This window comes from Populus alba, chromosome 1, assembly GCF_005239225.2.
Source record: "Populus alba chromosome 1, ASM523922v2, whole genome shotgun sequence".
Classification (NCBI taxonomy): domain Eukaryota; kingdom Viridiplantae; phylum Streptophyta; class Magnoliopsida; order Malpighiales; family Salicaceae; genus Populus; species Populus alba.
The window spans coordinates 48,698,051-48,722,843 of NC_133284.1; the positions used below are offsets into that span (position 1 = coordinate 48,698,051).

The 24,793-nt window shown below is 32.9% G+C and overlaps 1 long non-coding RNA gene and 1 pseudogene across 1 annotated transcript in view; both read right to left on the reverse strand.

Moving 5' to 3' along the window:
- The window catches only part of LOC140955933 (uncharacterized), a 24,907-nt gene extending 14,436 nt beyond the window's left edge, over positions 1-10,471 (reverse strand). Inside the window, exons 1-2 of the long non-coding RNA XR_012170704.1 lie at positions 10,252-10,471; positions 7,739-7,789 (exon numbers count right to left, since the gene is read on the reverse strand). This is a non-coding gene — a long non-coding RNA (uncharacterized lncRNA). The remainder of the gene's footprint in view (positions 1-7,738; positions 7,790-10,251) is intronic.
- Positions 10,472-14,516: 4,045 nt separating this feature from the next.
- LOC118040955 (disease resistance protein At4g27190-like) lies at positions 14,517-18,893 on the reverse strand (annotated as a pseudogene).
- Positions 18,894-24,793: the final 5,900 nt, after the last annotated feature.

The following is a 24,793-nucleotide window of genomic DNA, read 5'->3' on the forward strand; positions in this document are numbered from 1 at the left end:
AGTAGAATTGCAAGGTGGCAAGTTTTATTAGCAGAATATGACATAGTGTATATGACAAGGAAAGCCGTAAAAGGAGTGCATCGCAGACCATCTGGCTGATAATGCTGTTGAAGATTACGAACCCTTTGGATTTTGATTTCCCACTGATGAAGATATATTTGTCAATAGAAAAGGAGGAAGAGAAGACAGATGTGGTGGACACATGTTTTTTGATGGCGTAGTAAATGTATATGGAACGGGGCAGGGTCAGGTATAATCTCTCCTAATAAGAAGCAATACCTCAGTTTGCGGTCAACTACACTTCGAGTGCACCAACAATACAGCTGAGTATGAAGCTTGTATCCTCGGTTTAGAAGCCGCATTGGAGCTGAAAATAAAGAAGATGAGATGTATATGGGATTCAATGTGATCATCTGCCAGGTGAAAGGGGAGGCAAACCAAAGAAGAAAAAGTTGAGGCCGTACCTAAGTGTGAAACCTATCCATGCTAGCAAAGGAATTCTTGAAGAAATTAGATTCACCATGTGGAAGGGAGGGGAATCATTTTGCGGATGCTTTGGCCACACTAACTGCTATGACTACCATTGATCTCAAGTGCAAGGTACAGCCGGTAACACATTGATATTAGAAATGATCCAGCTCAGTTGTTTAATTGAGGAGAGATAGACGGACAACCTTGTATTACGATATCAAGAATCTGGTGCAGAAGCAGAATATCCGGAGGGAGCTTCTAAGACGGATAAGAAAACTTTGAGAAGGTTAGCCATAGATTTCTATTTAGATGGAGAGATTTATATAAAAGGTGATTTGATGGAACCCTGTTAAGATGTTTGGAGAGGGCAGATGCTAGAAGGGCATTAAGAGAGGTCCATGAAGGGATTTGCTCACCATGCTAGCGGGCATATGATGGCAAGGAAAATCCAAAGGGCTGGTTATTTTTGGGTATGACACTAGAAAAAGACTGTATCAACTATGTTAGAAATGTCACAAATGTCAAATTTATAGTGACAAGGTCAATATGCCCACCAGCCATTGTTTAACTTAACATCGCCATGGCCCTTCGCGATGTGGGGAATTGATGTGATTGGACCTGTAAACCCAAAAGCGAGCAATGGTCATAGATTTATTCCTCGTGGCTATTGACTACTTCACAAAAATGGGTCGAAGCTGGGTCATTTGCTCATGTGACGCAAAAAGTGGTGAAGAAATTTATCGAGAGAGATTGAATATGTCGGTATGGTCCACCAGAGAAGATTATAACTGATAATGCCCAGAACTTCAACGACAAGATGATAATAGAGCTCTGCACGAAATGGAAAATCAAGCATTCCAATTCTTCGCCATATAGACCGAAAATGAACGGGGCGGTAGAAGCTGCTAACAAGAATGTCAAAAAGATTATTCAGAAGATGGTAGTCACCTATAAGGATTGGCATGAGATGTTACCATTTTCCCTTCATGCATATTGCACCGCAGTTCGAACCTCAACAGGGACTACCCCATATTCTTTGGTGTACGGTATGGAAGCAGTGATGCCTTTGGAAGTGGAAATCCCATCGTTAAGAGTGTTAATGGATTCTGAGATAGAAGAGGCCGAGTGGGCCAGAGTGAGATACGAGCAATTGAACTTGATCAGTGAGAAGAGGATGGCCGCAATATGTCATCACCAACTTTATCAGAAACAAATGGCTAAGCGTATGATAAGAAGGTTAGACCGCGTTTGTTTCAAGAAGGGGATCTAGTATTGAAGAAAATATTGTCATTACCAGGAGATGATCAAAGCAAATGGGCACCAAATTATGAGGGTCTTATTTTAGTAACAAAGGCATTCTCAGGAGGAGCGTTGAAGTTAGCTAGAATGGATGGAGAAGACCTAACTCGGCCTGTGAATTTCTGACTCTGTAAAAAGATATTACGCTTGATGTAAGTTCCTTAAATCAATAAAGCAAAGTTTGGCCATTGATTTCTTTCCTTTTGTGCATTGATCTCACAACAATATTTTTGCATTAATCCCAAATTGCATCTCCTCACTCGTTTAAAAAAGTTTAGCATCGACTGAACGAATTTGCTTCTCTATAATAAAAGCCCAAACTAGGATCACACCTCTACACTGGGGGCAATACAAGATGTTTTATGAAAAGTTTTACGGAAGCCTATAGATTTGAAAACAAGCTAAAGCATTTTGACAAAAGCATGACATAAAGGCAAGAAACAAGTCTTACATTTTGAGAAAAGGGATTACTTGAGGAAAAGTCAAATACTTCTCCAAGAATATGATAAAAAGACAACACGAGAGATGAATCCAGCATACGACTTCAAAGCAAGCTCATGTTACGAGGGAGTCTCGTGAACTAGAAAAGAGGGATGGGGGGCCTATGTTTCAAAACCAGGTACGAATGCATGCATTGCATCTAATCATAAAATCATTGCACGTATGTTTTTTTATCGTTACAGGGAGGAGATCATTAGTACATTCCAACGAGATTGTGGACGACGAAACAAGATCATTGAGTTGAGTCTAGAACAACAAGAAGAGAAGATAATATTTTTTCAAACCCTGCCAGCAGGAAAGGAACGACATCCGATAGCAATTTGGTAAAAGGGAATCGTCAGATGGGATTCCAAGTTTGTTTGGTTAAAAGAGATCGCAAGAAGGGATCTCGTTTTTCGATGAAGATCGCCAGAAGGGACTTCATATTTCAGCTTTGAATAAAAGGAGTCACCAGATGGGATTCCAGGTTGCTTGAGATCGCCAGAAGGGATCTCGTGTTTCACTATTGTGGAGGTCGCCAGATGGGACCTCACACTTCACGTTGGTTAAAAGGAATCGCCAGATGGGATTCCAGGTTGTTTGAGATCGCCAGAAGGGATCTCGTGTTTCACTATTATGGAGGTCGCCAGATGGGACCTCACACTTCACATTGGTTAAAAGGAATCGCCAGATGGGATTCCAGGTTGTTTGAGATCGCCAGAAGGGATCTCGTGTTTCACTATTGTGGAGGTCGCCAGATGGGACCTCACACTTCACGTTGGTTAAAAGGAATCGCCAGATGGGATTCCAGGTTGTTTGAGATCGCCAGAAGGGATCTCGTGTTTCACTATTATGGAGGTCGCCAGATGGGACCTCACACTTAATGTTGGTTAAAAGGAATCGCTAGATGGGATTCCAGGGTGTTTGAAATCGCCAGAAGGGATTTCGCGTTTCACTATTTTGGGAGGTCGCCGGATGGGACCTCATACTTCATGTTTGTTAATAGGAATCCCAGATGGGATTATAAGTTTGATTAAAGGAGATCGCCAGAAGGATCTCGCATTTCGATATTTTTTCAAAAAGGGGTTCGCCAGAAGGGACCTCATATTTCATTTTCGTTAAAGGAAATGCCAAATGGATTCCGATGGCCGAAGAGGAATTGTTGTAAAGAAAGAGTTTCAGATCGATCAAGCTTCGACCAGATCAGTTTTCGGGAGTTTTAGTTGGGACTATCTTTATAAAACTTACTGCGCAAAACCTTCGCTCCGTAGCTCTATAAAGAGGGGGCATCTGTTTGTAACCCATTTTTGGGTCCCCGCAAAAAAATAAAATAAATAGCCAAAGAAGGTTAGAAAAAATGACAAGAGGCAGAAGCGCTCGGAAAATGGTCAGAAAATTGGTCAAGGAGTATAAAGATACAAAAGATTGGATTTTTGGACAATATATTCTTGAAGGATGAGAACCCTATTGAGAAGGAAATTTTGAATTTTGAGGAGAGAAGCCCAAATTTGGATGTTTATGGGTTTTAATTGATTTTTTTATTGGATTTATAGGGGATTTTGATCGCAAAGAAAAATTGATTTTTTAAGTTAATTTGGGCTTTAAATTGAAGAAATTAAAGTTCTGGGGCCAAATTATGATTTTAGGAATTTATTAAGTCAAATCAGGGGCTTAATTGCATAAATATTAAAGTTTAATGGCCAATTAGGGGTTTAATTGTGAAAATGCCGAAACCAGGGGACCACATTTGGAGTTGATTGAGGGGCTGTTTGAAGAAATTGGAAGTTTATTGATCAATTGAGAGCTAAATTGCATAATTTAGAGGCCAAGGACCAAAGTGGAAAAGGCGGCCAACTTGGCGGACAAGACCGAAATTGGCAGGGACGCAATTGAAAGGAACAAAAATAATTGGGGGACCGATGTGAACGTTGGCGCATTTCTGGCGCCACATTTAAATGAAACGACGCGTTTTCTCCAAAACGACGCCCGTTTCATGCATTTAAAAAAAAAAAAAAAAAAGAATAGAGACCAAACGGTGCCGTTTTGAACGGCACTGTTTCTCTTCTTCTTCTCCCCCCGCAGGCGTAGCAGAGGAGAGGAAAACCAGGGTTTTTGTCCCCGCCTCTCTCCTCACGTGCCATGGCCCGACGCCCCACACCTTGGGACCCCCGAAGCCGAAGCCGCTGGCCGACCACCCGCCGCCGCTACCGAACCCGAGAGAAGCACGTTGGCAGCGGCGCCTGCCGACCGACCGACCAGCACGCCTTGTTCCCCCATGCATGCCCCGATATTGCCTATAAATAGAGAAGAAGCAGAGTGAGAAGGAGGGAGGAAGGACCGATGGAGTGACCCGAAAAAGAAAGAAAAAAACCGAGACAGTTGAGAGAGAGAGGAAGAGAGAGAAACACCATAACAGAGGAGAGAGTTACCAAAAAACCCAAGAAAACCGAAAGCAAAGGGAAGGTTTGAAACCAGGAGGGAAGTGAGAAAACCGAAACCAAGCAAACGAACCGAGAGGACGTCGCCGGACCACTTGGAATTCGCCGTGAGGAGTCGACAGGAGTGGGTCACTGCCACCGCCTCCACCGCAGCACCGCCAGCAAGCCACCGTCTCCGCCGCGCCAGGTACGCCATCCTGACCCCCCTGCATTTTTTTTGTTAGGCCGGCGTAGTTTGGCCTCCTGCATGCAGAATCGTTTCTGCATGCAGGAGGCATGGGGGGAAAATAATTCCCCCCCCCGTTCATTTCCTTTTTTTGTTGGGCCAGACAGTGTCTGGCCCAATGATATGGGTCTGGGCCGGTCCGGCCCAAACCAAAGCAGGTTGCTGTTGGGCCGAGTCCGGCCCAACATTTTTGGGGCTGGAGTCCGGCCCAGTTAGTTGGGCCGGCCCAGCCCATTTAATGTATTATATATTATATTATTTGTTATATTATTATATTATGCATGTGGATGTATGTATATATTTTTTTAAAAAATATATATAAAAAAAATATAAAAAAATTCTGAAAAGTAAAAAAATATATTGTTGTTCTTGTATATATTGATTTTGCAATTTTTTATACTATGGGGATATAATTTCAGTATTTAAAAAACACCTGTTTTTCGTAAAAAAAAAAAGAGTTTATATAACAAAAAAAAATGTTTTGTTTTCATGCATACGGCCAATACACTAGCACGTTTTGAATGTTCTTTTTATATATAAAAAAATATTGGAAGTTTTAAAAATGTGTTTCGCATAGATTTCTTAAACACAAAATCATTTTCTTGCATTTGTGGATTTTACAACCTGTTTGTAAAACTCCAAAGGGTATTGGCCAATATTCCAAAAAACTATAAAAAATCTTATTTTGGGAGGAGAAGTTGGGGGTTATTGTTCACCGCTAATGTTTGGATGAAGAAATCCTTAAAAGGACGAACATCCAAAATATTATCGGAGTAATAAATCAACGCACATGTTTGAAAGAAGCTTTGGTTGCGATCGAGAACATTTCAATTTTTTTTTTTCCACGGTTTACAAAGTCGTGAAAAGTATAAATTGTTTTTTTTTAAGAATTGTGAAATTTTCTTCGTTCTTTTATTCTCTTTGGTTGCGATCGAGAACATTTCAATTTTTTTTTCCACGGTTTACGAGTCGTGAAAAGTATAAAATTGTTTTTTTTTAAGAATTGTGAAATTTTCTTCGTTCTTTTATTCTCTTTCCTTGCGATTTACGAGTTGACGGGATTAGAAAACACCAACACCATAGACTATAGAGCAAACCAAACACCAAGCAGCTTACCTTAGGTAAGGCGTATTAGGGGTGCTAGTACCTTCCCTTTACGCAACCAGTCCCTTGCCTTAGAATCTCTGAAAGACCAGTTAGGGTTCCTAGTGACCAAATACTAGGTGGCGACTCCAAAGAACCAAATCATCAGAACACAACGAAAATCGCCAGCCGATGTCGTGCCTTTATAGATTTTTTGTGGGGGTGTGACATAGGTCACAACCACTTGCTTCCTCGCATGAAGAGGCTACATCTAGTACATGGAATTCAAGTATGAAGAGTCACCTAATACATTGCAAAAGATAGGGGGAGACATATTTTTATATCTAAGTTATATATTTATTGTCATAATAAACAAATAGGAGACTGTTTACCTCAAATGAAAGAATATTAATTATATTGATATACTAGTTGTTGAAAGGTTAACTCAAACTATAAATAGCGTTTTTAATATGTTAAAATCATGATAGGTTGTAATACATTGTACATAACCTTCAAATATATATTAATCAATTATTAGATTGATGATAAATTAAGTTATTTAATATATCTAATCATATTTTAATTAGGATTATAGTTTATAATTGGGTTAATATGTTAGGAACAACAAGAAATTAAAATCAAGTTTTACTTGACTATAAATAAAGTTTTTAAAAATTAAGGGACTAATGTAATTTATTTAAAGGATTACAATTGCAGACCTAGAAAAATCAAATAGAGACTTAATCGAACATATTTATAATAGTTGTGCTGAAATAAAACATGTGATATTTTTTTTAGGCAGCAAAGTGATATTTTATTATAATTAGAGTTATGTTTTCCCTATGAATACAATGATGTTACTCATAACTCTAATAAAGATATTTATTAAAGAGTTAATGAAAGAGTTAGAAAAAAAGCTAGCCCTCAAGATTTAACAATCCTTCAATCCTAAAAGAGTTTAAAAGATTTTTAATTTTGCAATTCATGTGGATTATAATCAAAGATTAGATAATTTAACAACTAGTGATTTGTGACAATCTAGCTATAAAAAATCTATCAAATCCTAAAAGAAAGAATTATTCTTCAACTAATCTTCACTCAAAAGCTAAATGATCTTTAACTGTGTAATGAGATTTATGGGACTTTGAAAAAATTCTGAAATTACCATTTTTATTGTGTTCATGTTTTATGAGAAACCTAGAAGTTCATCAATATGAACATATGGAAGGGTGTCGTTTTAAACAAAAGTATGGATAGATTTTGTAAATATTCATAAAAATTAGATAGAAGCATAAGACCATAATACTTCTCAGTTTAGTGAATGTCTCAAAGAATGTAGTTTTATATGTATATCTCTCTCGGTTAAACATTAACCAACCATGGTTTAAAACTTGGGCTATCACTAATTTAGTTCAAGTATTGAAAACGTAACGTAATTGAAAGTTTAAATTGAAAGATATCTTTAAAGTCAAAACTATATATGAATCTCTTAAAATAGAAATGTAGCTTAACATATATATTTTTCCATTTGAACATGAATCACTACAATCCTATAAATACATACAAGAGCAGAATTAAAACATTATAGTCTAGATGAATTTAAATTAGCATCACAAAGACTTGTGAGTTAAAGAGGTAATTTCTATGAAAAATGCAATTCCATGACATATAAAGTAAGGTAGTATGTGTAATATAAAGACATTAATAAACAAATAAAAGAAGAATATGTACAAGAAATTACTTGATGGTAAGGAGATAAACGAACGACAAATTCAAGATGATTAGTTAACACCTGCATAGATGACACAAATGTAATTAATCTAATAATCTTATGCATGTAACTATATCTATGGTAGCTCAAAAAAGTAATTTTTTTTTATATATATAGAATAAAAAGAAAAGTCTTCAAAAGGAGTAAATAATTAATTGAATTAAGGTCCCTCTCTCCCACTTGCAAGGATCTTGCAGGAATCAAACTCGAGCTAGCATCTAATAATAACTTGCGTATGAATATCCTTATGATATATATCCATGAAAGAGTTTCCTTACTTCAAACTCGATTTGTCCACGAAGGCCAAAGACAAAAATATTCATATTAGAAGGGGATTCTTTATTTCAAATTTGATCTGCTTTCATTTTTTTTTTATTAAACATATAAGGCTAAAATGTTCCGATTAATTTTTACTTCAAACTATACTCGATTAACATATAAGTAATATTTTATATTTGTTAAAAAATCCTACACTCTATTTTGCATTAACTAGGGAATTTATAAGAATTTTATTTCTCATGGACTAACCATACAATTCAATAATTAACATATACTAAGGGTCTTGGCATTTCATTGTAGCAATTAATAATAAAATATTTTGGTCTTTTTCAATTTAATCCTCAAGTTTTTTTAAGTTTAAACTCTTTTTTTTCAATGTCATCATTCAATGTTGGGTTTAATGGGTATTAAACTTCATGATTTGTTTCAATTTTTTTTTTGTGGAATTATTATAGTTTCATTACCCGGGTTTGATAGGTTAATCTAGGTTAATCATATTCATTTTTTTTATGGGATTATCATGGTTTCATGACCTAAATCAACGAGTTTTACACGTTAGCCAAGTTGACTTGGGTTTTTTTTATCCTATTCTGAATTGAATTTTTTTAAAAACAATTCATCATTAAACATTAGGTTTATTAGGATTTTGACTTCATAATTTTGTTTGACTTTCTTTGTATTGATTTATCTTGGTCTTAAGACCTGGGTTTGACAGGTTGACCCAAGTCAACCTATGATAATTTTTAATTGATTTTTTTTTCAATTTATTCTTTCAACATTGAGTTGATTAGGAATTAAGTTTGATAAAAAAAAATATTATTTGTTTTCTATTGGTTTATCACAGTCTTATGATTCTGGTTGCAAGTTCGCGTAGTTGCCTTAAGGTTTTTTTTATCATTTTTCAATTGAATGTTTATTTTTTTCAATTCCATCCTTTTAATATTGAGTTGATTAAGAATTGGGCTTTATAACTTGTTTCACTTTGCTTTGTTTAAGGTTATCCCGGCCTTATGACTCGAGTTGACTCAGGTGGTTTTTTATGTCCTTTTTTTTTTAATTAATTGTTTTTTCAATTTCATCTTGCAATATTGAGTTGACTGGAAATTAGGCTTAATATTTTTTTTTCTATGGTGTTATTAAGGTCTTATAACTCAGGTCGAGGACTTGAATATAATATGTTTTCGTCTTAATATTTTTTTTAAAAAATATCATCTTAATTTGTTTTAGTTAAACTATACTCTTACCACTTGTTTTAGTTGTCTTTGGATTTGTGAAGTCGACTAAATCGCTATGCTCAACCCCTATATAGTTTTTTTTTCTGCTAGAAAACATGTTAAGAACACTTTGATTTTTTAAAAAAAAAACATTTGATTCGACTCGCAACGTAGTACGAGAAATTATCTAGTGTTGGCTAAAAGGGGGTATTTCTCGTAACATCGTACAAATCATTGAAGATTAATTTATAGTATTTAGAGTTTAACAGCAACTATGAATATACAAATACGCTTAGCCTAGTAAATAATTGCATAATAGCTCTATCTATTGAAGATGATTTGATTAAAATGAATCTAATTTCCTCAATTATTAAGTAATGGGAAGGTCTGTTCTTGCTATGAAGTTCGTGGATTTTTGGGCTTTCTAATTGACAAAACCATGAGTGATATAATAATAATAATAATAAAGAAATGATGTGTCAAGATCAAATTATGGTGTTCAAAGCTAGCCATGCACTATTAAATCCAAACATTATAGTTAATTAGAATGTTATGACAAGATTACTATTATTTAGACTATTACCCTACTTTAATTCACCAAACACAGAGAAATTCTACTCTTGTAAATTTGTAGCTTTTACATCCGTGTCAAATTTAAGGTAAAGTTTTAATTTAATTGTATATATGTATTATTAAGAAGATTTTTAAAACTAATTATTTTCTAATTGACTAATAAATTAAAACACCATAATCTTTTTAATAATGGGTATTTGATCTGTATTTACAATTATTTAACCCTACAACGAGATAAAATTCGATATAAAATTGCATACAGAAATTGAGTGAGTCTGGTAGGAGAAAATAGGAATTAAATTGAACAAATAGTTCACTTTCTTTCTCCATGGATCATACTTGCAAACATGTATGAACACATAATAATATAATATAAAGACAATAACAAATAACACAAGAATTAGTAGAAATACACACCTTGTTTGTAGTACGTAGAGACAGGAACGAATGGAAGATTCACGATCACTTAGACACCCACAACCTCTCTATCAATCGATTGCAACCACAAATATAATCCTTAATGTATGTAGTGTTGCTATAATTATGATCTCTCAAGTTTTTTTTTTCTTTAGAAAATGATGATTAGGGGGGAAAACGAAAGGACCTGAAAAGAAGACAACAATTAATTAAATGAAGAATACGCTCTGCCACTTCCAAGGATGAAACTCGAGCTATATGATTGTCCCTATATCCCACTCAAGGAATATGATTTGCCCATAAAGAAAAGGAAAAAAAAAAGACATTCCTTGCTTTAAACTTGGTTTACTTATGAAGTAAGCTAATGACATCAACATTTGCAGGCTAAAGAGAGATTCTCATTTCAATTTTATTTTTTATTTTATTTCATTTGTTGGGTGCAAGCAGGCCAATGGCTTCATGGGTAAGCGAAAACATTACTGCTGCATGTACAAAAACCAATTTAAGGCATGTAAGAGATGCCCTAAAGCCTTGAATTTTCTATATTACCGTTTAGAGTTTTAGATACTTCTATCATAGGAAGATGGTAACAATAAAAGAACATTTTTTGTTTTTATATTAGAAGCTGGTTTGCTATTCAACCTGTTTTTAATGAAAATTTAAATTGTTTTCTTCAAATTAATTTTTTGGATTGTTTTAATATATTTATATCAAAAATAATTTTTTAAAAATAAAAAAAATATATTATTTTAATATATTTTTTAAATAAAAAAATATCTTGAAAAACTACGTTTCCAAATAGGCCCAAAATATGACTGGTCAACAAAGTGACGCGAACCCATTAAATGGGTTTTTTCCTAGTAATAAAAAAAAATTAAAGTGTAAATTAAAAAATTTATACACGCATCTAATTAAATAAATTAAGAACCATCTATGTCAACAAATGAAAAAAAAATATTAACGATAACTAAATACATATCTAGAAAAGTCAAGGGGCGGACCTGTATTAAGATATTTGATCTCGCAACATGGTTCATTTACCTGATTGTGTTTAATGACTCTAGTTATTAAAATTAATTTTTTATTTAATCAAATGGTTATAGAAATAGACACACATAAAATTAATTATATCAAATTGAAGAAAAATATATATCTTGCAAGGTTGCACTTACTAAAAATATTATCCAAAAATAAATATTTTTTTATTCTTAAAAAATAAAGATCAATTATATGAAACATAATAGATGAGTAAGAAAAATCTATTTAAAAATTAAATACTTAAAAACAAGAAAATTAAAAAGGCTAAATGGAAAAAATCAAAGAGAAGAAGTATTAATTTAAATATAAATAAAAATATATTTAATATATATATATATATATATATATATATATATAAAGCATGATTGTTTTTCTTAAAGCCAAAATTACTAAAACAAAGCCAACATTGTTGAGCCTAGTAAGCCAGGCCAACATCTGGCCCATTTAGGAGGGCTCACGTGGGGATTTATTTTTTAAAAATGCAATTGAGACAAACAACATGTCATCTATTTCAATGTTTTTTAAAAAAATAATAATAATAAGTTAGACGACACGTCGCTGGACTTTGCGAAGATTCCAGCCACTGACCCTATTTTTCAACTCATTTTTTACTCTTTATTTTTTAAAAAAAACTTTGAAACCATCATCCATTTGTGGTGTCTTTTCCACTTTGATCCCCAGACTTTTAATTTTATCCTTAGTCAAAAAATTTAATTCAATTAGAATTTAATTTGGCTTGCCATGGTATAAAGATTTTAAAAAATATTACTATTATAAAATAATATAAACCATATTTTGGGGACTTTACCTAATAACTTTAGTTACTGGATTGAGATGATTCATTGGCATGATATCAAAGTCTTGTTAATCAAGTTGTCATAGGTTCGAATTTCACTACTCTCATTCTAGTTGATAAAAATTAAACATAAGGTAATGTGAGGATTTGCAAGTTTAAAGCCCAAAAAGCTTTTACTTGAAGGGGTATGTTAGATAGTAATATAAATCATATCTTAGAGTCTCACTTAACAGCTTAAGCTTTTAGATGAGATGGTTCTTCGACATGGTATCAAAGCAAGTTTGGGTAAGATGGTTGTCATACTTCTTTGACATTAATGATAAGCAGTCATGAGTTCGAATCTCACTAGCCTTATTTTATTTTATCAAAATTAAGGATAAGTTATTATGGGCATATGCAAGTTTCAACATTAAAGAACTTTCATTTAAAATGGTGTGTTGGAGAATAATATAAATCATATCTTGGAGCTTTCATGTGCATGTAAAAAATACTCTACACAATCTGAATAGGAATACATATATTTGAAAAAAAAATATGATTTTAATTCAAGTAAAAAATACTTTTAAAAAGTATCATGCATTATAATAGTCAACACAATCTAACTCATGATATATATTTGAGAAATCACATGGTATTTTTATTTTTGGTATAAAATATTGAGGACATAAGAAAATTAAAAACAAATAAAAGCATATACATTATAGATAAATTAGTTTTATGTCCTCTTCTCACATGAGTGAAATAATTTTTGATGGTTTTATTATTTTTACGTAATGAATTCTATGATAATTTAATTATGTTATTATAATCTTGTTCATGTGTTAGTGTAGTAGTTATAATAATTTTTATTTATATTATTCCTATTGGGTTTAAATAAGAATAATAATACATATTATATCCATTATAAATGCTTAATCCAAAATTTCAATTATTTTTATAACATTTTATTTTTTTTTCAACTTGGTATCATTGTTTTTTTAATTAATTGAAATAGAATTTAGAAAATTCATATCCTAGAACTAAAATAAAAAAGTTGTATAACTTTTTAAAAAATAAATAATATACTCATTCTCTTGATGCATATCAAATTTAAAATTTTAATTAGTGTTGATTTTTTAAAGAAATATACGAATATATCACTTGATACCCTAATCTTATTAAAAGACGGACTTAATTGAAAATAATAAGGTTCAATAATGTAGATTCAACTCTTATCCTATCATGTACTATTAAAGAGTTCAAAAGACTTTGATGTGAGTTAGGGTATGTTTGACATTGTAATAACGGTTATGATTCAAAGTATATTTTTATTTAGAAATATATATTTTTTATTTTTTAAAAAATTATTTTTTAATGTTAGCACATTAAAATAATTTAAAAATATAAAAATAAAATATTTTTTAATAAAAAATAAATTTTCAAAATTTAAAAGAACTTGCACCGCGATTTCAAGCAGCATTGCTAAGGCCTATTTCAAAACCTCATAAAGAATCATAATAGAAACAAAACATCAAAATGACAGAGAAAACATGTTTACGAGGCAAATACACAAGTCGTAGAGCCATTAGTTTGAGCAGAAAAGAGAACGAAAATCCACACATCAAACAATAAGCGCACACATGAGTAACATTATGCCCTTCACTTGTTTTTGAAGGTTCAGAAACTTGAAAAGAAACACAAATGGGCAAGCAAACATACGCCCTTATTTCTTGAGGTTCGCACAATAAATGACTGAAGACACAACATGACATGGGTAGACAACACAAAACATACGCCCTTATTTTTCTAGAAGTTCAATATCCTTCTTTTAGGAGTTGTATGGTAAATATGACTGTTACAATGTAAAGCCAAATTGTATATCATTGCCGATGAAACAGTTGAAATTACTTCCACGAATTAAAAGAATACTCGCAGCACCACCGCTTAAAGACATGATTCTCCGTGAAATCATCACATGAAGAGGTAACCAGTCAACCTGATGCAAACATGAAGATTAACAACGACCATTTCAGGCATATCGCATATGTTAACTTATTTCAACCAGTAAGAGTTGAAGGAGAAGGATAAAACATAAATAACTGCAGCCACATTACTTGGTTGGGGAAATATTGAATTATTAGCATGTTTTTCAAATCCCAATGCCAAACTAATCTTCTTACCTATCACCATCATGAAGAAAACCAATTAATCTTATTACACCCTCTTCCTCCTCCTCCTCCTCCTCCTCCTCCTCCTCCTCCCACCCATTATTTCGAGTCCACATTCTACCAATGCTAGAACCCTCAGCTACTTGAGATACCTGCAAAGCCAATTCAAGCATGGCATACACATTCTAACTTGTAAGTCTTATTATCGAGTGAAAACAAGAAACAAAAGCACTAAAAGAGAGGCAAGAAATCATGTCAAATAAGCATCACCTCTGACTGAGCACTCATTGAACCATTTGTTGTAGTAGCAAATTTTGTGGACAGCTTTGGACATTGACGCACCTTCAACGTCTCCAGCCGGGGAATAAGAACTCATAACATCCAAGACTGAAGTAGACAATCCTTGGTAATTGCTCTAGAGACAGCTCCTGCAGATCAGGGAGCACCATCTCCTTCTCAACATTGACAGGTGAAGCATGATCGTCCTGCCCAAATACTCCCAGTAGTTGAGAGGATTGGCTTACTCTAAGTATTTGAAGCTTCGGGAGACCTGAAGCCATGGCTACTGGGAAGAGACTCGTTAACTTGTTGCATTCATTGATCTCCATTCGACACAAACTGGGGAAGCATAAAGATTGGAGATCACTTCCGGACAATATTTGATCATTTCCATCATCAATATCCGTAGCTATGATTTGCTCCAATTCATCACAAGTTGATATCTCTAGAACTTTTAGTTGAACCAGACTAATAATCATGTTGCCTGTAAATACATGTGTCAGTCTCTCACATTTCCTCACCACCAAAGTAGTCAAATGCCTCAACACGAGACCCTTCCATATACACCTCATGTCAGGCACAGGCAGGGAGGACAACTGTAATGCTTCCAAACTTGTTAAGCCCTGCATAAAAAAAATAAAAATAAAGGTGCTAATTTGTTATATATAATTCCTCGTAACGTTTGTGCACTTTGGAACTATTATATAATTTTGGTATATAGGTGAACCAATTATCCCCAATACTTCAGCAAACTACTTAATCAACTAAAAAGATATAAATAGATAGGGCAATGGGTCATAAATCATAATTTTCCATATTTATGATAATCTAAATATAAATCATTATTTTATATTAGTTAAATTAAAAGAAATCATGAAAAGATTACACTTATTAACTGAAAAATAGTCTTTTTAATATTTGATTTATAAAAAAACAAATTATGACATTAACCAAAAACATATATATTAGATAAAATAATTTTAATTTTACATATTAGTAATATTTCTTGTATATAAAGTAAAAATGATTTATTATTGATCATTTTTTTTCTTGTACATAAATTCAGTGCATAAGAGCTTATCGATTACTTTAGTTTTAGACATTTGGAGGAAGAAAGAAGAAATTATAACAGTGTATTGAAGCAGACAATTTAAATTAGAAAATAAAAAAAAAATTCATGGAGAAGTATAAAGGACTTACTTGCAGCTGTGCCAACAAATTACCCGATTCTTCTTGGCCATCAATGGTTAACTCTTGCAAAGAAGGCAACTGGGCAGCAAAATTCTTTGGACCGAAGAAGCTGCAATTTGAAAGAGACAATTTTCTTAGCCGAGGGAAGTTGATGATGCCATCTCTAGTGAGAGCATCTCCCTCTCCACTGTAAAATATTTGCTTTAAATTGCTAGTAACTACAGTCATTTGTTCCAGGTTCAGAAGACTCGGAGACACAGAGACAGGGAAGACGTATTCCAGTTGACCACAATATTCTATAAGGAGAGTTTTTAACTTTGGGAAGCTTAGAGACTCTGGAATTATTTCACTTTCATCATCGTGTTCTCTGATAAGATGCTTCAATCCACGACAACTTCTTATCTTGAGTGTTTCTAGCTGTGGTAGACTTTGAGCGATGGACGGTGTGAAGATAAATGTCAGTTTGTCGAGAGAATCCAAATTCAGATGAGCAAGACTTTGGTGGCTGACATACCTGGTGAGCCCCTTCCATATACATCTGAGCTCAGGCAAGCAGGACAGTTGTAACTCTGTTAAAGATGACAACAACGACAGCTCCTTCTCCTCACTGCTTCCTTCATCAGCCTCACCCAATTCAAAAACCTCTTCCAAAGATATACAGTCTTTAATTTCCACACCCCTTAGATTTTTCAAAGCCTGCCGCCATTTAGCTGGAAACAGAGTGCGAATATCCCCACATCCATTCACTTTGACATGTTCTAATCTTTGCAAGAAGTCCTCTTGCGACCCATGGCCATGGGTGGTCATCTGATCGGAGGACAATACTATATTTTCTAAACCCTCCACTCTACGAAAACTAATTTGAGACACAGTAGGAAACAACTGCTCAAATGTCTTCGCATTTAAGGATGTGGCGCTGATTTCACCCAAATATAATCTTGTCTTTGCAGTTGGGTATTCATTATCAAGTTCTGAATACCCATTCCCTAACACCCAAATATCATATTTGAGCAACCTGGGAAAAACAAAATCTCTGGGAATGCATTCAGCCTTCGGTATCCTCAATGATAAATACAGCTAAATGAGACAACGAGTTTAGTTCTGTTAGGCTCGCATTCACTCCTCCCTGCTTGTCCCAACGACATCCCAATCCTTAAAGCTGTAACACCCGATTAGCAGTTCTTCTAACCTCTTCAAACTTCCAATCAAATTCACGGGAATCCTTCCTAGATTTCTACAACCTGTCACGTCCAACAACCTCAACTCCTTGAGCTCCCCCATTTCACCAGGTAATTCTTCAATGGAGTCGCACCCTATAAAACCAAGAATCTTAAGTCTTTGCAGCTCTCTCAACCAAATGAGGTCCTTGCATTTACACTCCATCAACAGCAACGATTGAAGGTTCGTTGAGAATTGAAGTGACTGCAATGACAAACACCCTCCCTTTAGAGACAAAACTTCAATTTCTTTCATCCCTTCAAAAAACCTCTCTGGAACATTCAAGCCACGATCCAGTTCTAATAATACAACTTTGAGCTGTGGACATACCAATCCTTCAGGAAGTTCTGCTACTTTATTGCCCATTAACGAAATTGCTGTGCAACCTTCAAAGCTTTTACTGCACATTGGCCACTCCTTCAACCCAATGCCTGCCTTTACCATGAATCCATATTCTTTAGATGATGCTATCTGAATAGCAACATCACGAACCAAGTCATGCATTTTCACATGCTCTTCAGTTTCAGTGCCTAACAGCATACAACAATCTTTGAGGGTTTTTATTTCCACGTGAACTTTTTCCCTTGCATCTTCAATGGACTCCACATCTTGATGTAACCCGTAGCCAACTGCATATCTCGTCAAGTCCTCAATTGGAATGTTGTAATCTTCTGGAAATAAACAGCATAGCAAGAAACATAACTTGGTTTTCTCGTGCTTCAAATAATCATAGCTCAACTTAAGACATGAATATGCATTTTTTTTGTTCACCAATTTGTTCCATGTGCCGAAATTGAGAGTTTCTGACCTCTGTGGACGCTACTTCCCACTCAACAGCAGATTTATCTCTTAGAGCCCTTCCCACTGTCACAAGTGCTATAGGCAGTCCTTGACATTCTCTCGCAACCTTCTTTGCCACTGTGTTCAAGGTAGAGTCCGCCTCATGTAAACCTGCATTGATTTTGAACAAAGCCCATGCTTCATTTTCTGATAAGAGACTTAAGAACACTTTTGGCTGGCACTCCATATAAGAACATATGTCTTTGAGACGTGTTGTTAGAAGAATTTTACAACCCCTGTGAGCATCACCAAATGGGATCCCTATCTCTTTCAAGTTAATAACTTTCCAAACATCATCCAGGATTATAAGCATCTTCTTCTCTGTCTTCAGTCTCTGCCATAATCGATCTGCTCTCCCTTCTTTAGTCTTTTCGTCAAAATGCAGACCTATACTATCTGCTATTCGATCCTGAATGTCCATGACATTTGGATTCTGGGATAGTGTAGCCATCAAAACTTCATCAAACAGCTGCGACTCTTTGGCTCTCCTGCCGACTTCTTTCACCAGGGTGGTTTTACCCACCCCTCCCATGCCGTACAGTCCAATCATATTGACGTTGTCATCTTCGAGAGCTTTCATAATCTGCTCGAAAGCTTCTTTTGACGATTCCGAGGGTGTGAGTCCCTCTGATGGAAGAAATTCTATGTCTTGAAGAGGTGCTTTGTGGGACACTTTGGGAAACTTTTTTGCCATTTTCTTCAAGCTTTCTCAAAGTCTCTGTCTTCTTTTCCAGTGCCTTGCTTAACTTGAATTGTCGCATCCAGTTTGGGCACCAAGTAAAGCATTTGCCATTTTTTCCTTCTTCATTTTCCAAACGATTCACACCTTCAATTTCGTTTTTTGCATCTTCCAGCCATTTGTTGACATCAATCTCAATCTCTTCAGTATTCCTTTTAGCAACATCGACAGCATCTTGTAGACGATAGAGTGCCAAAGCCAGGCTCGTCATTTGTTCATTGAATTCTTGAACAAAATTGTTGAAACAGAACATATAACGGAACTGCTTGATTGCTGGTTCAACCAAGACTTCGGCTATCTTAGATACAATGGATCCACCAGCTCTTTCGATAGCCATTTTCCACCAGTCTGAAAAATAAGAGAAATGAGAATAGTAATTTTATCACCTTAATTTGTGAAGATATAAGTGGAAAGCAATAAAATAGCGGGAGGAACAAAAGGATATTAATATCTATCTATGCCAACGAGCAATTAATCCCTTGTCCCCTCATCTAAATCTCTATCCATGCCATCCACAAAAGTTACTTAGGGTGTTATCTCTTTTTTGAAGACTATAATATCTTCAAATTAATTTGTCATCAATCTTAAATTGTCATAATGCTGTTAATAAAATATAGAATATTGATATGGTTTCTATACATTTTAAAGACAGAATCTTTATGCCACAAAAGTATACCTTCAAATTCATTTATTTGAATAAAGTTCTGACTTTCCCAAATATATGAGAAAGGTACGTTTCTATAATAATTTTTAAATTTGTTTTTACAGGATTGAAGACGATGAAGATTATATTGTTATTGGGTAGAGAATCAAAAAGTAAAGACAACTTGAAATTAAAATATTATTTATGAAAAATAAACCATATAAATGTATGAAATAGCATGGTGAGAAAATATTTTACATAGAAAATATTTTTTAATAGTAGTGGTGATGGATGTCATGAGATGACAATGATTGTGAAAAGGGTGCTGATGAGATAGCAATGATAACAAAAAAAGAGGTCATAGTGAGAAGGTAGTGGTGGCGGCAGCCATGATGGTAGTAAAAAAAAAATGGGGGAAATAAAATATGTTAGTGGTGGTAGTGAGATACAATAGTGTTGAAAGTCAAGATATAAGATAATAATTTTGTTAAATATTTTATTGGCAAGGATAAACATTCATAAATAAACAGAAGTTTTGAATTTTGCAATGCATGAGTAAATGTGATGAAGGTTGTGTGCCATTTGAAATGAAAGAAACTTTGCAAAGATATTACGTACCTCAATCATATGAATGATTGAATAAAAACTTTCTAGATGAGACTTTGATTTTATTTTAACTTGATATCATAATTTATCTACATGTTAATGATTGTTCATAATTTTTAAGCAAAATGCATAGTTTGATAGAAGTTAATAGGCACCTCAAAATAATATTTTGAATAGTAGATGTGATTTTCCAGTTTGACAAGATTATTTTGATATTTTATATGATGTTTAAGAGAGATCGATACTACTTTATATGCTTGGATTGAACATATTTTATCAAGCTAGTTTGGAAAGTCATACGTTAATATTCAAGGTAAGACTTCACCTATAATTAAATGCAAGATTGTTAAAAAATGATGCCAATTATTTAATTGCACTATAATAGGCTATGTTGTCAAAATATAGATTTATATGCTTGGATTGAACATATTTTATAAACAATTGGAGATTTAATTGCTTGTTTAAGCTATATTGTGTGATATGGAGCTCCACAAAAAAGGATAAAACTAAAGTGATTACTGATAATGAGAACTCCATCTTTCCTAGTTTAAAAATTAATCAAAGGTTTGATGATAAAAACTATTGATAGATGATTAGACTAAATATTAGGGCATGTAAATCTAAATTTTAGAGTTCATTAATAATGTTATTGTTAGTGAAATATGCTTTGTAGTAATTTGGTTCGTTAAATGTAGCATTGATTTTATTCATGCAAAACATATGTATTATTAACAAAGATTTTCTTTATCTTTAATATTCATTTATATTTAATTAATGAATCTAATATTTAATTAATGAATCTAGAGTAAAGATATAGTTCATGAGACAAAAAAGCTTTGCAAAAAAATCATAAAGTTATTATAATTATAAGATTCATATTGCATTAAAATATTGTTCCTAAATGTTCTAGGTCAATATTCTATTAAGACTGAACATTAATTAGAGCTATTGAGATTGGTGCATATTATGTTTTTTTTTTTATGAAAAGAAAAATTACATATGTCTATGGAAAGTCTCATATAATAATTGTGTAAGTGATCCTTAAACTTGAGATAACTAAATATTATTGATTGTGAAATCATTGGCCCCGGTGGAACGAATTTTGAAAAAGAATCAATGACTATAATGTTGAGAACAAAAATGATTTAACAAAGCAGATATACTCCATGCTATAATATCTAAATAAAAACATTCTTGATGAAGGGATAATAATTACACTGAGAAACTAGTTACTGAAAGGTTAAGTCAAGTCACTTATGACTTTTATAATATTTAGGGGATCATGACAAGTTGCTAGACATTGTACTTGATCTTCAAATATAAATCAATCAATTATTGAACAATTGGTCACACACATAAGAACCATTGGTCAGAAATTAAAATAAAATGATTAATCAAATATGACTTGATTATAAATAAATTTTCAAAATTGAGGACTAGAATATAATTAATACAGGGGATTGCTATTCTAGACCTAGAAAAATCAAGTAGGGATTTTATTCAATAAATTTATAAAATTATCCTAAAATAATGTATGCAATATTATTTAAGGAGCAAATTGATGTTTTTCTATTTATAGGGTTTTCAAGTTTTCCTATAAATAGAATGGTATGCATATTATTTCATAAGAGAATGTGAGAAAAGTACGATACATAAACACCTAAAACAAAAAAACAAAAAAAACAAAAAAAGAGCTAGCACTCTAAGGTATATCAATCTCTCTCCTAAAAGGGTTTATGAGATTTCTCACTGGTCATTAGTGTGGATTACTATTAGAGATCGAATATTTGGTCGGCTTATGATTTGCAACAACTCAGTGTTGAAGCAAATTTTCAAAGCCAAAAAGAATATATGTTCTTCAATTAATCTTTGCATAAACCCTCAACAACTCTAGATTTGTCTAACAGGATCGTTAGGACCCCCAAAATTTTTAAATTTACCGTTTTTACTATGTGTATGTATTTCAAGATACCCAACAATTATAGGTGAAGCCTAATGTTCTTATTGGAGCTTAAATATTCAGTTATGAATATATGCTTGTAGTATTTAGAAAAGAGCATGAAGTTCATATTAGTGTGTATGCCCAACAATTATAACTTTATTTCTTTTCTAATTAGGTGGTTGTATATGCCACTAACTTTATTCGTGCAATCAATATATTTAATATTCATTTGATTGTGATTAATAAATCTAAAGTAGAGATAAAGTTCTTAAGAAAAAAGATGCTTAGAAAATAAAGTTATAAAGTTGTGATAATTACAAGGTTTCTTAATATATCAAGACATTGTTCGTAGTGCTCCTAGTTAATGCTTTATTAATACTAGAAATTAATCAAAGTTGTTTGTCACACTAGATATCGCGGTGGCCTTCAAATTTCTAGGATCAAGAATAGACATCTAACATCTTGTTTTTAAAGAGGAAAAAGATCTGGTTTAAAAAGTCATTATCTACTATTATGATCACTAGAAACCTTAACCGTTTAGCAGAGATTATATGATACGAGACTTGTTAAGTAAAATAAAAGATAGTATCACCTTTAAAATATCCTGCCTGAGATAGGTTGTATTGCTGGTTTTGTTTTAAATTGCTAAAGATAAAGATTTGTTGTATTATATTTTTTATATCTGCCTATAATATTCCTGATTCTCGCACTAATAAATATTCAACTACAAATACTTGCAATACTGGTGTTGATAAATATTATGTAACAAAAGAGTATGGTATTGTTGACTTTGGTGTCATTGAATATTGAGGATTCAAAATAATTCTCAATCTTATTGTCAATATTCCTAACTTTGATGTTAGCAAACATCGAGAATATTTCTAATTCTGACATTAGTGAATATGAATATTCCTGACTCTAACTCCAGTGAATAAACCAGTAAAATTTGAATTGAAAGCAAAAGACATATTTTTGTTATTTTTTTAGAGGAAAAAAAAGATAGATATGTATTATATACTAGAATTGCATTTCACACTATAAGTCTACAACTCAATACTAAGTAAAGTGGTTAAAAAAAAGTATGAGGAATCCACAAATAAATTTAAAAGGGTCCCCGAATTATTTTTAGAAACTTATTATATCTTAAAAGACCTGTTTGGCTAGATATCAAAAATAAATAAGACTAAAAAAGGGAAAAGGACATAAGGTTGTATTTTTTCAAATACACCCTTAACCGAAGGAAAATTAGGCCTGCTGAGCCTAAGGCCCAAGTCCAGCCCTGTCTCAACAGCTTTTGTCTCTCTTTTTTTATAGGCTAGATCTAGCCCAGCCATATGGGCTGGGCTTCATCCACCGGCCCAACTTGGTCACTAAGGTTGAACAGTCCTCCTTGGAACAACATCGCTTTTTCGGCTAAAATGGGTATCTTCATTTTCCCCCCTAAATTGGAAATATCTTTTTCCTTTTTAAAAAAAATTTCAACCCTGGATCAATGCAATTGGACCCTGGATTTGAGCGTCATTTACAAAATAGTTCTTGGTTTTAAATTTAATCAATTCGGCCCTTAATTGACTCTTTAACTTCTAATTCTTTCAAAATTACCCCTGAAAAAATCAATTAACCCTCTTATTGTATCAACATCTATTCACTTTGGTCTCTAGAATTTAATTACTTGAAATTTTAACCCAAATTGACCCTGAACTTTGATATTTCTTTAATTAAGCCCCTGTTTTCATTAACTAAACTAATTCAAAGTTTAATTAAGTCCCTAAACTTATCAATTTTCCTAAGTTTTAATCAAATTGACATCCACATTTATACTTTCCTCCTTATTACTCCCTGAACCTTTAATTTGTGTTGTCTTGACCCAATTCTCAAAATATTTTTTCATTTGTTATTATTATTATTGTTATTATTATTGTTATTGTTATTGTTATGGAAATTTAAAAATTAGGTTATGACATTGTTGATATTGATACATATTTTTTTATTTTTAAAAAAAATAAAACAATCGTTCTCATAGGTTTAGGTGTAAAGAATATTTAAAATTAATATGTAGGTGTTTATTTAATGAAAAAACACGCTGAAATGACTTCCAAGAGGATTGTAAAGAGAATTTATTCTTGAAATGAATAGTGAGAGGAAAATAGAATTTGAAGAAGTTAAAGAACTATAAACTAACATCCAATTAGAACTTGAGCTAGAATATACAACATTGGATGCTTAACTTAAAGCTCAAGAAACACAATATTTTCATAAATCTAATAGAAGATGTCATACACCAATGAGATATGGATTTTTCATAGAAGCTAAAAATGATGAGCTGCTCATACTTAATGAGCCTACCAATTACATGAAAGCAATATCTAATATTGATTTCATGAAATGACTCAAAAATATAAAATTCTAAATGGATTAAATATAACTTGGTTAATCAACCTAAATGGGTTAAATCCACTAGATATAAGTGGATTTTTAGGAAACAGATTAATATAAATGGCAATGTATAGATGTACCAAGCCAAACTTGTTGCCAATAGTTACAAGTAAAGAAAAAGAATTGGCTTTGATGAAACCTTTTTGTTGGTAGCTATGTAAAAACCTTATTACTATAGCTATATGCTAATATTATGAATTCTAGCAAATAGATTTTAAAAATGCATTCTTGTATAGGAATATTCATGAAGATATGTATATTACACTACTTAAAGGTTTTGAATCTAAAGAATTTCCCAATAAATTATGCAAGTTGTAAAAATCCATTTAAAAACTTAAACAAGATTTAAAGAGTTTGAAATATCCATTTTGATGAGAAAAATTAAAAAGTGGTTTCATTAAAAATAGTTAAAATATTAATAAGTACTTAAAAAGAATTAAGAAAATAGTTCATGGATATTCGAAAGCTAGATTTAAATTAGATATTGATAATAGCAAATCTTGGTCTAAATATATTTTTACTCTAAATGGTGGTGATGTTATTGACCTATAGAGGCACACATCACATTTTTATATATTTTAATGATAACAAACAAAATAGAAAATGGACTAAAAATATACTTGGTTGAGAATAAGCTTTACACATGTTTCATACGAAAATCACATCA